The sequence below is a fragment of the Tenebrio molitor genome, chromosome 5 (assembly GCF_963966145.1).
Source record: "Tenebrio molitor chromosome 5, icTenMoli1.1, whole genome shotgun sequence".
Classification (NCBI taxonomy): Eukaryota; Metazoa; Arthropoda; class Insecta; order Coleoptera; family Tenebrionidae; genus Tenebrio; species Tenebrio molitor.
In genome coordinates, this window is record NC_091050.1 from 13,896,407 (window position 1) to 13,913,580 (window position 17,174).

At 39.0% G+C, this 17,174-nt stretch overlaps 1 protein-coding gene across 1 annotated transcript in view; it reads left to right on the forward strand.

Moving 5' to 3' along the window:
• LOC138130609 (neuroligin-4, Y-linked-like) overlaps positions 1-17,174 on the forward strand; it is a 214,603-nt gene that overhangs the window by 110,774 nt on the left and 86,655 nt on the right. The window lies entirely within an intron of this gene.

Below are 17,174 nucleotides of genomic sequence, written 5' to 3' on the forward strand. Positions count from 1 at the left end.
GTGGAAATGGATGATGAAAAGCTATATGTTCCTCATGCTGTCCTGGAAGAACCAAGTGCCACGAGGTACCAAATGTTACTTAAAAAATCAAAATTACCTTATCATAAAGAATTGGAAAAAAATTACGAGTGATTGAAAACCAGTGAGTGAAAGACAGTGAGCGAAAAACGATCAGCGAAAGTAAGGTGAACGAAAGAGAAACCTTCATCCACTATCCACAGATAGGACTCACAAACTGTGTTTTATAAAATTTGCAACAGTGGTAAATGAAGAAACAACTTTGAAAACGGTGGATTCTTTTGAAATTTGACCCAATAAAACTCAGAAATGTATCGCAGTTAGATTGAATAATATATGGACTTTAACAATACCAAAAACAGCTCCAATAAAATAACAATTTCTGTGAAATTTGTGAAAATTCATTTTCTTTAATTTATTTATCAAATATTTTGGTAACATTCCGAGAGAGTAGTATTATTTAAAAAATATCCATTTATATAAGCTGATAAAACATTCGAAAACTAGTGCATTCGGGGATTTACCTAAATACATAAAAAAATTATTTCGATGTTATTTGATGAGTCTGATGTGATAGATAGGAAAACCGCGTTGCATCGAGTTTATAATCGACAATAAAAAAAAATACATATTCGCTTCCGGTACTAAAATGTAGATACTCGTACACTGCAAAAAATGTGAAATATTCATGCACAAATTTTTTTTTAGTTATTATTTTATAATCTCTTTGAAAGAATGGAATTAGGAAAGAATTTGTAGATCAATTTCTCGTGGAATGATGAAAATCCCAATAGCTGCCTTTGAATACTAGTTTGGAACAAAAGAATTTAAATTTTTTCATAATGGTGGATGCGCCGGGATATTTGGATTGAAAATTTCTACCTATCTGTGTTTTTTGTTAAGGTATGTGAAAATATAAGGCAGGATATCCGTTGATCGAAAATAAACTTCAAAAGTTTTAATTTGCAAGTTGTAGAAATGGTGGATGCGCCGGGATGAAATAAAACATTTGATAACTTCGTTGTTTCGTAAAATATTGAAACTATCATTTAAAGTCCAGCATCAAGGATTAAGCGGAAAATTCTATTTTTATTCCTGACGATGAGAACCGGACCAGCCATCAATAATAATACATATTATATAAATTGCAAAAAGGAAAAACAGACAGGAAAAGTTTGTTGTTTGAATTGAGACACTTTGTAATATAGTTTTCAATGGAATGAAGAAAATCACTACTCTGCTCTTGGCATCAGCTCCCGTAGGAAAAAATTAAGATACATAAATGGTGGATGCGCCGGGATGTTGTGAACAAGAAAATTATATCTAGCAAGAAAGGATAAAAATATTGTATTTTAGGTAATTTCCAATCGTTCTTTAGGAAGAACTATTTTTGAAAATAATCCCCAATATCCTTTAATTGGAATTCAAAAATATTGTTAAACAATAGTTAATTTACATTACCAGATGCGTAAGTGAACTTTTTTTGGCAAGGAGGCGGCAGCCGAGGGCCGTGAAACCTCCGAGGTTAAAGAAGTAACTTACGCATCGTGTATTGTATTAAATTTTTCCTACTACGAAGCACCAACATTTTATAATGTTAAAAGAATAGCAAAAATCGTGCCGTATCGCGACCGTCCTTGGACCTTGAAAGCAAAAACCATAGCAACACAATCAGTAAATTTTATTTTAGACATTGCAAAAATGATCAATACGTCGGGATTTGATTTACGTTGTTAGAGGTGTTGGATTCTGTCATGGGCTGTGACCTTGGAAGTATCTGCACGAAGGAGGAGCGATCTGTAAAACTGAAAACGTCGACTACTTTCAAATTCAAATACATACAAGCGCAGATATGACTCACAGCCCATGAGAAAATCCGTGACCTCGAAATTTGATGCAACCTACATAGCAGCCAATAAGAAAAATATCTCGCTTGAAACAAAGCCAAACAAACCGCGATAAAATCAATGTCAATCCACTCAAAAATCATTTTTGCGCTATCGAAATTGGCACCAACAAGGTGTGTCAAGACCCACTCGTTCCTCGAACTGTGTTGTTTTATGATTTGTTTAATTGGCAAGTGGGCGTATCAAATTAATTACAGTTTTCTGTACGTCCTAATTGAAATTTCGCATGTTCCGCTGCGAATTTACATCTGACCGAAACATTTGAATAAAATGAAAAATGGACGCGTCACCACTACATCTAGCTAATTAGTTTAAAATGGAAATGAAAATTTCATGATTGTCCGTCACTGTGATGATGTAATATTATTAAAACGTGCTAAATACACGGGGTGGAGATCAAATATTGCGAGAAATTAACGAGGCAAAAGCAAATCGAAATTTTAACGCGAGGAGGATGTTATCTTTGAAATTATCCACACTTCTGCGGCTTGCTCCAAGTTTACAACAATGCAAATATTTCGCAATATCTGACGGAGCTCGCCGGGCTGCTTCAAAAAACACTAAATGTTGCTCATACAGGCTATTTTACAATTTTACTAGCACTAAACCTTCACAGTTTATGTCTTAATTTTGCAAACTTACAATGTAATCTATAGAGCGTTTCGTTTTATGATTTTGAAAAATATCTCTCCCACCAATCTATTTCTTATCTATTTTCTTGTTATTTATTCTCTCTTGATTCAACCCCCCTAAACTACTTCTTTGATTAATTTAAAATGTATTCACACCGAGAGGTGGTAAACACGAGTGTAAAAGAAATTGAACGAGCGACTTCACTTTCGCGTAAATCGCGTTCGACTGACACTCCGGGGTGGATGGCATTTCAGTCCCCAACAGAAGCCGCCGCCTTTTTGCCCTCTTATGTTTATTTTTCGTCTGCGATATTTTGTTTTCCATAAACAAGAAAATTATTACGAACCACGTAAAATTTTACTATCGAAGTTATGCGGTGGCGAATGGGAAAATAAGAATCGGGATTATTTTATTCCACTCTTGCGTATTTAAGAGCGAATTGTGAATATTTCGTGAGATATTTTCGGTCCATGCGTTATTTGTAAGGAGGACGTGTTCGGGGCAATTATCCCCGACCTCGTTAGCCGCCCCTCGTTCAATTTATCTGTACCAACTTACCGCAACTCTATGGCAACATATTTTCGATTTATGGTCGCGCGTAATGGAATGCCAGCGAACCCATTTGACAGAATTAATAAAATAATCTCAGGTTTTAATTTGGGCTTGTATCGAATCGCGAGATTGGAAAATTTAATCAATCTCCGCGGCGATGTTTTGTTATTAAGACTGCGACGTTTAATTAAATCGCTCGTTGTAAAAATGGCGGATGCGCCGGGTTACGACTTCTTGTTTGGTTGATGAACCCGTAGACAATACATCTATTTCTTCCCGCTCTAATCATAACAATAACAGTTTCGCTTTGCCTTTTGGGCCGCGTGTGTGGGTAATTTATACGGCGGCTAATCGCGCCGCCCCCGATTTTTCCCCCACGTCTGCTGTTAATGTTGTTCGCATCCGCCGCCACACTTGTGTGTATCTTTGACATTTCGTTCGTCGTGTGGGTACCTACATCATCGATTTCCTATGCTAAGCAGCGCCATGCAAGAGTTAGTAGTTTGTAAGCAACAGAGCGTTCCGGGCAGGGCCTTGAACACCCCTCCACATATGTCTCCTGTCGAATGGGGTGAGTCGAGCCAATCGGAACACAATCGACTGAATAAATCTCATTTCAGTTTACTTATTTCTGTTTTAAATTTCTTCCCTCGTCCTCGCTGATCCGAACATTCCATGTTTACTTGATTTCGGCTATTTGTTTTACTCGTTCCGGTACGAGCCCGGAATTTGTCTCCGCACCATATTTATCCTGCCTGATTGTAATCGCATTGGACCGCCGCAATTAAACTAGAGGTGCAACTGCAAACTACCCCTCTTTCTGCTCCTAGTTATGCGGAAAATCAACACCACAAGAACTGGATCGCTGAAGATGCAATAAATGCGCAGGGCTGCAATCCATTAAATTAAACATATTCCCAGTCAGAGCATTAACGGCGTAAATTGTGTCGATTTATCCGAAACGTTCTGGAACTCGCGAAATGCAATGTCAATCTAATTACGCGAGCGAGATACATTCAAGGTGCACTGTTTATACCGAACGGCATCTATCATTAGCCAATTGGGTTAAGGCGAAAGATGATATGTTGTAAAGTTTATTTATGGCGCCGTTTGGGGTAATAAAAGTCGACGTAAATGCTGCCTGAAAAGTTGTTAAAGTTATTGTGGTGTCAGTGACGTTCAGTGTTACATAATCGACTGAAAATTGTATAGAATTCTTGAAACATGTCTAAAATATTTTACGTTTTCACAGGTGGTAACGCTGCGAAAAAATGATTGATATTGTGTCGGCTTTCGTTATTCGACGCAGCTGAATTTTTTAGAATTTTTGGTCGCTCGACTTCGTCTCGGTCTTCAACCTCCGGGCTCAGCACAAAAAGACTCACTTCTACTCTTAATGACATAATCTACAATTTTAGTAAGCAGAATATTTGGGAAATAGTTATTTGTGTGTCAAGGCCAAAAAGTGCATCTTTTTCGTCCGAGTCTGAGTTTTCTGGCCGCAGGCGAGGGACCAACAGATGGCGCCACGGTCAGCGTCCGAAAAGTGCGTTCGAAAAAGAGTTACTTTTCGTCCGCTTGTGAGTACATAAAATTATCGTTTTCATTATGGGTGCGTAAAATGATATTTATTGATTACTCAACTAGATCAAATGGGAATATTGTGCGTTTCTCGAAATGAGTATTTGGAGAAATTATTATTTAAATAAATCTGTACATTATTCTGCCAAGACTGTTACAACTCTGTTCAGACTCTTCCGAGATTTTTGTAATCTGCACATTTATTTTTCGTGCCGCCATATCCCCAGTCTTCTAATATTTCAGCTGTCAATGTAATAAATGAAGTTTTCTCGACTGTTGCCTTATATTATCTGGGTTTTTATTAGGTCGGAGAACACAACCGAGCAGGCTGGACACAATAACCCTTTGAAAAATGTTTTTCTCAATTATAAATTTCATCTTGGTCGTTGTTCTGAAATAGATAAATGCTCGTATCTCGATTTGAGGATTTTGACTTGCAGTATTTGAGAAACATGAAGTCCGCCGTGATTTACCGCCCCCAAAAACGAAAAATAATTATAACGTTATGACTTTAGAGCCGGTCCCTGGGACCGTTCCGGAGAAATATTGCCGAAGACGGGGCGAAATTAAACGGGGCCCTCTCCTAAAAAATTCGAATCGTCGGGTCAACAGTTAAATCGAAAGAGATAATAAAAAATACATAAACGCGGGAATAGACGAAATTGCACCTGTTATGGGAAATCATCCAGCGCCTTCTGCTCGTCGAGCGATATCCGAAAATCCCGAATAAATTGAATTTAAATGTGATATTTAATAAAGCAAATTAAACCGCCAACAGAAGAAGAAGAAAGTTTTCGAGTGAATCTTGCGTAATCCAGCTACGAAGTGGGTTTTTAAAGCGAGCGGCCACGACCTCTCAACATGATAATGATGGATGCCGACCCTTTCCATCAATCAGCCGCGAGCCCATTGCGAAATCTATTATTCGGAAGAAAAACCGAAATTAGGACGGTATCGATTCGGGCTTTATTAGCTCGCTCTCGAAACAGCGAGCGCATTTTTAATCGCAACACTAAACAAATTCCGGTGAGCAGAGCGAGTCTTCCAAATCTCCACTTCCTACCTCGAGCAATAATTAAAACGGGCAAACTTCCCGTCGGAGCGAAATAAAGAGGAGGGAAAAAATAAATCTCACGGTGTAGACTCGGCTAACGTAAATTATGATAGGCCCACACACTCCGCCACTATACTGCGTTCACTTGAACGGTGTAGTGGTCACGTGCGCCCAAGCTCAAGAGGCCCCGCCCCTCGCCGACGACATAATATAATGATTTCGATCAATTGATTTTGAATTGACATTTCTTTCACGAATTGTCAAACTTTTGGCGCTCCCGTGTCACGAATAAAATTGAAAATATTTTCATTCGATGTATAAACAAATATTTTACTTATGAGCAACACATTTTTAAATTAAATTTAATTTTATGAAGTAATAACAGGTCCGCCATCTCCGACGGTTCGCACACTCTCCAGTAATTTTTATTTACAAAAGTAGTCTCTCGCTCTTGCTATCTTAATATAACAGCTCAAAATTCCTCAGTTGTGCAAGCATGAGGATTTGATGTTTAAATTGTTTAATAATTCTTGAGTGTTTCTGACGCAACGAAAGCTAGTACAGCATCTCCGAGTTTAGAAACATGTCAGCAATAAGAACCACAACAAAAAAATCGAAACTCCTTTACCTGAACTAACTAGCCCAAACAACATTTTTCTTTTCTCTGTGAACATCGTATTATTGACGCGTTTTGACGTTAACTAAAGTCTACGTAGAAGGAGCGCGCAAAAACCTACAAGCCAAAGGGTAATATTTGTAGCACGCACAGCTCTTAATTGAATACTCAGGTCAGGTCATGTTGTGTCTAGGTCAAAATGTTCGCCTTGAAATCCCGTTTACGAACATGAACGCAGGATAATTAGTGTCGAAGAAGTAGCAAATGGATGTTGAATAATTTGCACAAAAATTGTTGGATAATCTTGGACTTAATTTTAGATTTCGATCAGCTCTACATGTTTGTGAACAGCAAAGTGAAAAACGATCATAATTCTTTATGGAAAAAAGAAATAAAATCGAATAAAACCAAAAAATATTAGTTAACACCACGCCACACGGGCATCACGGTGCACAATGTACCTGTAATTTTTTGGTGAATTTTTAAAATTAAATTAAAGTAAAACAAGTTAAAGAAAACAAAAGACGAATGTGCTTCGTGAAAATGTATACAATTTTGATGGCGCCATCTTATGGTGTAAATCGTAAGCATGTCAGTTATTGGTATAATAGATAACTTTCTGCCATTTGATTAATCAAAATGTCAGTCTCTGACAGGTTTTGCAAAATTATTGGTTACAACAAATTTGAGAAAACGAGTAATGAGTCGTCGGCCACGCTGTAGACATTTCACATCGCTCGGTTTAGGTTTTTGTTTCAATCTAAAAACCTTGCGCTGTAAAATGTAGCTTACCGCATTCGTAATGTAAATAACTATTAATTCATTATACATTACAGCTTCTTCACTATTTTTTCTTCAATTCTTTATTTCTCATAGCTTTGTTTGAACCCTCTTTCTTAAATCTCGAATCAGACAATATTCAACAATTTTCTACTTTTTACTCTTTTACATGTTGTATAAAACTTGTTGTTGAACTCTTTTTGGGACATCTGCACTTTATTCTCTTCTTTACACCAATTTGGTTCCCAAACTAGTCAAATCAAGTTTTTAAAACGTTTTAAACTGCTTCTGACAACTTCTTCTAAAAGCAAAAATCTTAACTTAGTTTGTTTTTTCTTCCAACCTTTCGGAGATTTATGCAAGCCGACTTTTTGTACATTCCACACTCTCTCCAAACATTAGAGATTATTTTCTTTAGCACAGACTCGAGAAACATCATCTCTTGCAGCTAATTTACGTTGAAAACCTCCAACTTAGCTGGCGTTTCCTTCAATTTTTTGCTCCTCGGCGTCTAAAACAGATTTGTCTGGTTTTGCTAGTTTCTTAGCAGGCAGCCACAAAATCCACACTTTTAGTATAACGCCGTTTTGAAGTCTTCCTTCCTGAAGTCTAACCCCCCTTCTTCATTCTTTTAAATTATTGCCTAATCTCTTTCGACCTGTCACAGCGAAAATTTTCAAGTAAAATTTTGTTGTGACGTCCCGAGTCTACAAATTGTCTCCATTAATTTTAATTAGGTTCGACCAACTGTGGATTAGAATGTTTTCGGAGTTGTTTTTTGTTTGCATCCGACTCGTCAGCTTGACGTCCGCTTGAATAAAATCGCCTGATGGAGATAAAGACGCGGCCTGACCCCGGAAAGTAGCGTCGGCGATGACCGATCGGCCATAATTGCGGCCGTAATTACGCTAAAAGCAGGAAGAAAAGACGCCTATTTAAGGGCTCACATCGTCTCTTTGCTTTAATCTTCCGAACGAAGTTGATTAATTAAGGCCGCAAAGCACCTGCTTTGAGGCTGATACCGCACGTATCGCCCCATGCTTTTTTCCGACGAGGGGGTTCATTATCCGGTAATTAATCATATTCGGCCGTTGGCAAATTGAATCTGCAATGTAAACAGCACAATGCTCCAGACACTAGCTGCACACTTTTAGATTGATCGGCTGTCAATCAGTGCACCGGTTAGCGGACTTGCAGCCGGCGGCCATCGCGAAATCCGCAAAAAACCAGTCCATCGATCCGTGAAAACACATGTCGAGGAACAGGAAGCCAAAGAAATGCCACGTTGAGATCAAGTTATCCGAGCCGCTCCCGACCGCCATATCTATATTGGCAGCGAGCGACTAACTGTCTACAAAAACTATATTGGCCGGGTGATATATGAGCAAGCGAAGCGATTTGTACGAACAGGTTTTGGCATTTTTTACGGCGGCGGCGATTGTTACACGCTGATTCCATTTCCTGGCGGCGGCCGTCAAAGAGATCGACCCCCAAACGCTCCGGATGCGCCGTTATTGAGCAGCAATGGAAACAAATCATCCGCTCGAGTGTGCATCGCGCAATATTAACATACTCCATCGAGGAGTCGTTGCGAAGCTCCTCGGCGACATTCTATTTGGGAAGCTCTCGAGATTTGCGCAGCATTGTGACTCCAGTCTGATCTCACAGCCGCTTCTGCTTGTTTAGATTTGTTATTCAGGAGCCAATGCATCAACTGCAATTAGGGGGCGGGGCTTACGAGAGAACCTAAACTATTAAAGCACAAGGAGTCGTCTCTGCTGGCTCAAATTTGCCAACAAATATTTTCATTTGATGCTAGTAGTCATCGCATGGAATAAAACGCATCAACTATATTAAGGGGGCGGGGCTTACGAAGGAACCTAAATTATTAAAGCACTGGGAGTCGTCTCTGCTACCTCAAATTTGCCTAATGTTTTCATTTCATACACCGAGTACTGTGGCCAAGCGCCTAGCGCTCACTTTACATGCGAGAGGTCCCGGGTTCTATACCCGGTGCCGCCTGACCAGGTGTGGTTTTTTTTCAGAGGTTTCCTCACACCATCACATCGTGGTATGTCTCATATCACAGATAAAGGGTCTGGAAAACCTCCAATTAGGGGGCGGGACTTACGAGATAACCTAAACTATTAAAGCACTCCCAGTTGTCTCCACTAGCTGAAATTTGGAAAATATTTTCATTTGTGAGTTATAAATAATCAATCCATCGCGCGAAAAAATTCACAGCACATAAAACAATTAGTAAAGAGTAAAAGAAAATCTACACCAAAATTCACTTAGCTGGAAGAACATTCCTAAGGATCAAGCAATCGGTTACAATTACTGGATACTGAAAAGTTTGCTAATTTAGTTGGGCGCAAGCTCTCAGTGCATTAGTTGTTGTTATAAATGGTGGATGCGCCGGGAAAATTTGTGTTTTTTTTTCCCTTGCAGGAAAACCTTTCCGCCGGGAATTTTTTGCGCTCATGCGGCAATTATTGACAAATGTAACTGTTTCTCTAGATCGGAATGTAATTTTTTGCCCAGCCCCACTTTTTGACAGTTATTTCGATCGCCGTCCCCTGGATGCACCTGTCGGCTAAAAATTGCATGGAGGCGGATCCCGGGACCGCACAGGTGTCGGCCGCCCCATGCAAACGCGATGATTTACGCCGCCTCCAAGAATAAAAACAAACGGGAATTGTATACGAGCGTGGCTGGAGCGGACATAAATTCGGTGAACGGTGAGATCGGCGTTTGGCGTTTGAGGAATAAAGTTTTATAAAAGCGCGATGCAAATTCAAATGTACGATCGGAATTTTATACGGGTAGATATATGGAGAGCGCAAAAAATATACATCTGTTTACCATTTGGCCGAAATATCGACGACTGTGTTTGAGGTCGGAATTTATCGACAGCGCGGTGTAAATCTCGACTGGGGGTGGCTGTTTGGACGCCGCCTCCGAACAATTACTCCGTAAGAAATCAGACTGGTGCAGTTCCTGCTGCGCGTCTATCCCATTGGATATTCACGGCGTTTCCTGCAATTTAAATGAGTGAGATAATAAATCGCGGCGGCGAACAAGTGGAAGTGTCACATAGTGCAGGAACACGGGAGTTGGCGGCGGCTTTAAATAACGCACCTTGGCAAAGAGAGAGACTTTTTGTTCGGTTTTCCCGTTGATACACAGACTCGCCAGCAGTGCTTATCTCCGCCGCGGCTTTTTCCCAGAAATTTTTCATAAAGCTTTGCAAAGCACGAATTTTTAAAAATTCGCCCGGCGCATCCGCCACATTCGCTACACCTGCAAGATTTTTTCCGGACTGATTATCGCGTTCGGACAAGTCTTGAATACCGGAAGCGCTTCCGTTCCGGTGATAAATGCGAAATCGATACCAACCTGATAATGCGTAATTAATGAATAAATAATAAATAATTCCGGACAGGAGCGCCGATTAATTTCCAGGTTTGTTGGCCATCTGCTCCGCTTAAGCGATCATCCACATACTAATGCTTCGACGAGACTGGAGCGCGTCCTGGCACACAAGGATAAAACATCCTGGATGTAAACGTCAGACGCTTTATTTGCTTAGCTCGGAATAAATCCGGCAAACAGCTTGATGTTTTCAGATTCGACTTCTCTTTATTCATCTCGATAGTAATAAAGCGACGCGATGCGGAGTCTTCCTTCCTTTGGTCGTTAATTTGTTTTGGGACTAAACATCGTGATCGGGAACTAAAAACGTAAACACGCCAGAACTTGCGCCAGTAATTACGGAACTAGTTACCTGGACGGGATGAAAAAATCCCACCGCTATAATAATTAAGTTATTTAACTTTGAAGTCGTGTTTCTCTGCAATTTCCTTACGACTTCCCCAGATAACACCCAAATTAGCGCAAATATAATTACGTTCGGGGGCGGCGAATGCAATACAATGTTGCCGGAATCATTTGTTGATTGCCACGCGAGTTTATTAAGAGGCGGCGGCTTTTATCTGGACGCCAAGGAAACCTTGGACGCCAACGGTATCGGTAACGAGATCTGGCGGTAATTAGCATGGCGGCGGCGGCGGCACGGCAACAAACAATTTCAAACCGAATCGAAGTTCTACACGTTTTTCACGAGATGAAAGACATGGTGGAGGTCACATTTGGTGGTTAATAATCTTACAAATGGCGCATAAATGGAGGCGGCGTACAGAGTTGTCGCTATTGCAGCTTCTAACGGCCAATAAAATCTAATATGGCTTTGACAGTTGTATCTCCGCTGAATGTCTCTTCTATTAATAACCACCGACTGGAATAGGAATGTTGCACTGAGAAATATTTGCCTCAATTTCCACGACTGCGAGGAAAATGCAATGAAACTGAGTTGAGATGGTGAACGAAATGAAAATGAATATCTTCGTCTGCGAAGAAGCTTCAGAAATTTCTGAGCGTAATAGTAAAAACAAAAACTTGCAATTTGGAGCTTGGTGATTGTAGCTTTGTAAACAATGAAAGCGAATAGAAAAAAAAATAGATAAAAAAGAGGTGCTATAAAATACTATAAAAAAGTGTAAATGGAAAAGTACATGAGAAGAAAATAAAAAGCCGAAAAGAGCCAGAAAGGAGGAATTAAAATAAATGTAAACATTCAAAAGAAAGAAAATAATCAGAGAGAGGAACATGAAATCGACAAGAAAAAAAACCAAAAAGAAACAGAGAGAAATATAATTTACAGGAATAATGTAGACATAATAAAGTTTTAAGGAAAGTAGATTTATCCAAATGAAAAATTATTTGGGCAGGATTCTTTAGAGAAAAAGCAGAGAGGCCAAAATTTAAATATTTTGCTAAGTGAAAAAGAAACAGAAAAATGTTGTAATGACAAGAAATAAAATCTTTTAAACGGAAAATTCAAGAAGAAAATGGAAGAAATAACTATGAGTAGAGAAAAAAAATAGTGAGAAGTAATATAATAAAATGTGCAGTTCTGAAGTAAAATAATAATAAGAGAAATGATAAGATAAAAGAGTCAATAAAGTAAATAAACGGAACAGGTAGGAAAGAAAAAGTGAAGAGAAAATAGAAAAAGAAAAGCAATAATGAAGTATGGAGGACAATTGAAGGAGTGTAAGATAAATAGCGCAAAAAGAATTTTGCTAGAACATACGTCCAATAGAGAAAGAGGAAAAAGAAAAGAAGGACAATGATTTGGCCGCGTAGAAGAACAAAGAAAAAAAATTTGACATCTGACGAAAGTAAAGAAACACAAAGAAAGATATATGGATAGGAGGAAATAAATGAAACAAAAACATTTGTGAAAAATAATAGCAAAAGAAAATTTCGAAAATCATAAATGAAGGAAGGAAAAACTGTTAGAGAGATAATAGTTATTTATTATACAAGACGATAAAATTGTATTTTATCTTCGAGACGTTATTTATAATTAAAACTTTTTTTTAATCATTACTAATACATAGTTAGAATGAGCCTTGTTAGGGTAATAAAAAAGAAAGAATTTACTTTATCTACACTTTCTGTTAAAGTAGCACTTTATTTACCCTTGCGGTTAAAATGCTACTTGACCTTTTGATTTGAACAGATAAAAGCACAGTTTAACATCTGCTATTGAAAAATTTTTAAATTAAGTCTCTAAAGTAAAAAAAATGGAAAGGGAATGAAAGAGTGAGTAAAGAGATGGAAAGTAGTGTATGTAATTAAATTTGAAAAGCAATAGAAGAGTGTAGCATAAATCACCAGCGAGAATCAAATCGCTGGGCCCCTACCATCACATCAGCTGCGCGCCGTCGGAGCGTGCGGGACCATCCCCAGCCAGGCTATAAAAGGGATGCACGCTTGGACAATTATTCATTATTCATTTAATCATTCGAGCTCCCTCAAGAGTCTCACCGCAAACCTTTGTTAACTTTGTTTACCTTTATGTAAATAAACTATTTACAACACAAATAATGTTAAAAGTGACTACACAACGTGGGACAAACACTGTTAAAAGTGGCGCTCAACGTGGGGCATAATGTTAAAAGAGGAAATAAATGATAAATAAACAAGAGAAAAGTATTGAACAAGAAAATAAAGGTTTAAATAATTAATTCTTCAAAAATCATAGCAGAAATTAAATGTTTATTTATTTAAACTGTAATTTGAGTGCTAATTTAGTATTGGTATTAGTTGGAAGACTAGAATAACAGAAATATAATTAAATTAGAAGAAATCGTGGAGATATGTTAAGTTTAAAGCGAGAGAGGACAAGTAAAGAAAATAGAGAGAGAAAATAGAGAATAGAGATATAAATAAGGACGAAAATTGTTAAAATATGTTAATATCTATAATAATTGGAATAAACAGAAAATGTAACGTGATGTAATTTCAAATAAAGATATGTAAAATAAAGAAGGAAAGGACGAGTAAAAGAACAAAAATGAAAGAAGTGTGGCGCAGATACAGATTTAGAGCATTACTGGTTTATAAGCTACAAAATTGGTGGAGGCGCGGAGAAAAATTTGCAGAAAATAGGTATTTGAACATCTCACATTTGAATAAAACTTGAGTGATACATTGATAGATTTTGTTAAGCAAATACAACAAAAGAGTTAATATTTTTAACGAAAGATCAAGTAAAAGATGAACAGAGAAAACCGAACGAAGACGGCATAAATTTGGAAACTAGTGGAAATAGTAAGTTAAAACGACGTATAAGAACAGCCCCTAGTTTGTTTGTGTTTTATGTTCGTTCCGCGTTTGTTTTTGCCCAGAAACACTGATTCGTCCCTTTGTTTCTGAAGCCATATCGTAATCAACTCATCCTTTAACTCAACTAGCTCAACATTTGTATTTCAATCCCTTTTCTTTGTTCCACCATCCTGCACGTCCTCGTTATTCCGAAATGCCTCGTCCGTGCGAAAAAACATCTCGATTCCACCAATTATCCCCGATCCGCATCCACTCTCGAAAAAACTATCCCGCTCTGTTGGCGAAAATCCGAAATATGCAAACTACTCGGCTGAAATTTCTGTTCGATTTCAATCCGAATAAAAGTAGTGCACTAGTGGAATTTAATCAATAGTCGCCAGATTCGGATTACTATTAGGTCCTCTTAATGAAAGCTGCCGATAACCCGACGCATTTCGGCGGTTACTCTTATCGGAGGCAATCTCTGGCCGTGCCTCCGCCCCGAAAAATCGCGAATTAAGGCGTCATTAATGCGTCGGAGGCGGCAAATGATGTATTCATGCCGAGTTGGGGCGAGTATCACATCAAACGGGGCTCAGCCGATGGAAAACTTGCGTTTCCCGGCATGGATATTTATGAGTGTCGGGAAGAGGCTCGTCGAGGAAACAGCCCCTTCAGTCGGGCCGAAAAGGTGCAAACAAAACGTCTGGGGCGAATGAATTCGCCATAACGACAGGGATTAAAATAATGATTGTAATCAGCATTTAGTCGGCACGGGAGGCTGCATGGGCCCGAAAATCAGGAAGGAACATTCCCGAGTTTATCAGAGAGAAATGAACAGTTGTAATGACGCCCCGCCCTCGAAAGTTGCGCCGCAGGGCTAAATTTAATTCGCGAGCAGTCATTTTGAGTTTAAACTTTTAGTCTCTGTGAAATACGGTTAGGCTTCAAAACCTTATAAGACTGTAGCTAATTGGTCATAGCATAAACTCAATTAGCCTGATTATTCAAGACGACTTGCTCTTGTAAACGCGCTATCTCCCTCGTAATTGCGTCGCATCCCCGAATCCACCCTCTCTCTTTTTTCTAGACCAGTTTTTCTGGGTCATGTCCACCGACCTGACGCCCCAATCTATTAATATTTATCACGATACATTTTATTTTGTAAAAGTGTAACGGCCATCTTAATCGAGAACATAATCCGCATAATTATCCGCCCCCGTGCGCTCATTACAATTGCAAATTGGCGTCGAAAAAAATCGCAATTTCTGCATACAATTACAAATGTAATGTAGTCTTTGTAATCTTGTTAGGAAAGTACTCTTATCGTGAAAAACTTCAGCTTCGAAAGTAGGTAAGAAAAACCGACGTGCTCCTCTTTGAAACCGGATTGCATAATACACCCAATGTCTGACTCCCCGAGAAATGTGTAATTTTCACCAAGTTTAAAGTGGCTCAAAAAGTGGATGATTAGTAAGCGGTGGCGACGAATAAAAACGCCGCGGGGCGCCGCAATTATTCGCCGCTACAATATTCCCTTCGACCCTAATTAATTTAAAAACTTCCCAAGAAAAACTCCACACGGCTTGCACCCCTGCACCGCCGGAATTTTCCAGGGAGTTAATGCAATTCCGGCAGATTCTTTGTTGTTGGGCGGGCTTAGTTTTGACGAGAATGCGTTCCGAATGAAGTCGACAATGAAATTTCGGTGTGGCTGAAAGCCACTTTTTGAAACAACCGAACGAAATCACGATATTGACACTATAAAACGTTGAGTGGATCACGCGTCATGCAATCTATCCGAAGTGTCGTCTATATTTTTTGTCAAAGCCGGGGCTTCACCCTCTATCTCCGGTGTGCAAGTATCCGGGTTCTTTAACCCTCCACTTCGCCAATACTCGAGCAATCAATCACCGCAAGACAACTGCTCGAGGAGGGATCGAGACGAAATAGAATTCAACCAGGTCGGGATGCAGCGCTAATTAGGGAGGAAAGCTGTGGTCGGGACGAAATCCAAGCGGTTTGGGGATGGTGCAAGTGCAAGGGGGTTCAGGAGGTGTTCATTAGACGCTATGATAGTGAAAATGAAGATGATCAATTAGTTCTTGCCCTGCAAGAGCTGTTTTCAAGTAATTCACCACCACCAGCAAAATGTCTATACTACTTATCACGAAAAATGCAACACCCACAAAAAGAATATTTTGATGGAATTTTGTACAATAATTGGGCCATAACTAAGATAAAACGGTGAAAGTTTCGGTAACATTGGTCTTCAAACCAGGCACGACAACACCGTAACACAGTGGCGGTCACATTTCGTTCCACACGATGAGCGATTGCCCGATAGGAAAGATCTGCTTCTAGCATTCAGATAATGCTAATCTATTGATGATAATTGATACTAGATGAGGCAAGCATCAAGAAAAATATATCATTCTCGTGTTAGATAAGCTTGAAGGCATCTAAAACCTGTGCTCTATAAATATTTTTATAGCAACACTATTAAAGAAGAATTTATTTTTCCTTGTTCGGTAATAACAGAGGAAATTACTGGTTCATAAAGTGCAAAAATGGTGGATGCGCCGGGAAATATTTGGAGGAAACATTTTTATACCTTGTTATTTACGAACCGACTGGTTGGCAGCAGTTAAGAAAAATTATTAATTTTCAGATTAAAAAATTCTCGCTAAATAGCTTGACATGAAAAAATGTGTACATTTTTCGAAAATGGTGGATGCGCCGGGAAATGACACATTTTGATGCATCTTAAACTAAATTGTATGCTTTGAAGATAAAAATATAGATAGAACAGGCAGTTCTAAGAGGGACAATGTGTCAGCGCAGATAAGACGAGGCCTGACCCGCCAGGTAGAGAATATGTGTTTTACACATTTCATTGGTCTATAAAAGAAGCTTTGTGTTTCTGGTCAGGTCTGGTCAGCCGAAAAGTCTAATACAAATGTCGGAGCTCCAACTAATCAGGGACTCGGCTTCGCCTCGTGCCTGAAACCTACTTTTCGCGCTATAAAATACCCCTACCGTACTCTAACGTAACCAACTATTAATGGTAAAAGCTTTCTATGCAAAAGTCTGCTCGGTGATCGACCTGACCTGAATAAAAATTGTGTTTTATAAATACTGTTACAGAAATCGAAGTTCTCGTGTTTCTAAAATGGTGGATGCGTCGGAAATATTTCAATATTTTTTCATATGATGGAGTAAATGAGATATAAATGTTGTGAAGTGTGAATTTTGGTGTGGGGGAGAAGGTGAAAAAAACTTGTATGTGTTTATCTCTGGTAATATAAAGATATGTATTTCTCTGCCGCCCTGAAGTGTAATGAAATGTGAGAAATGC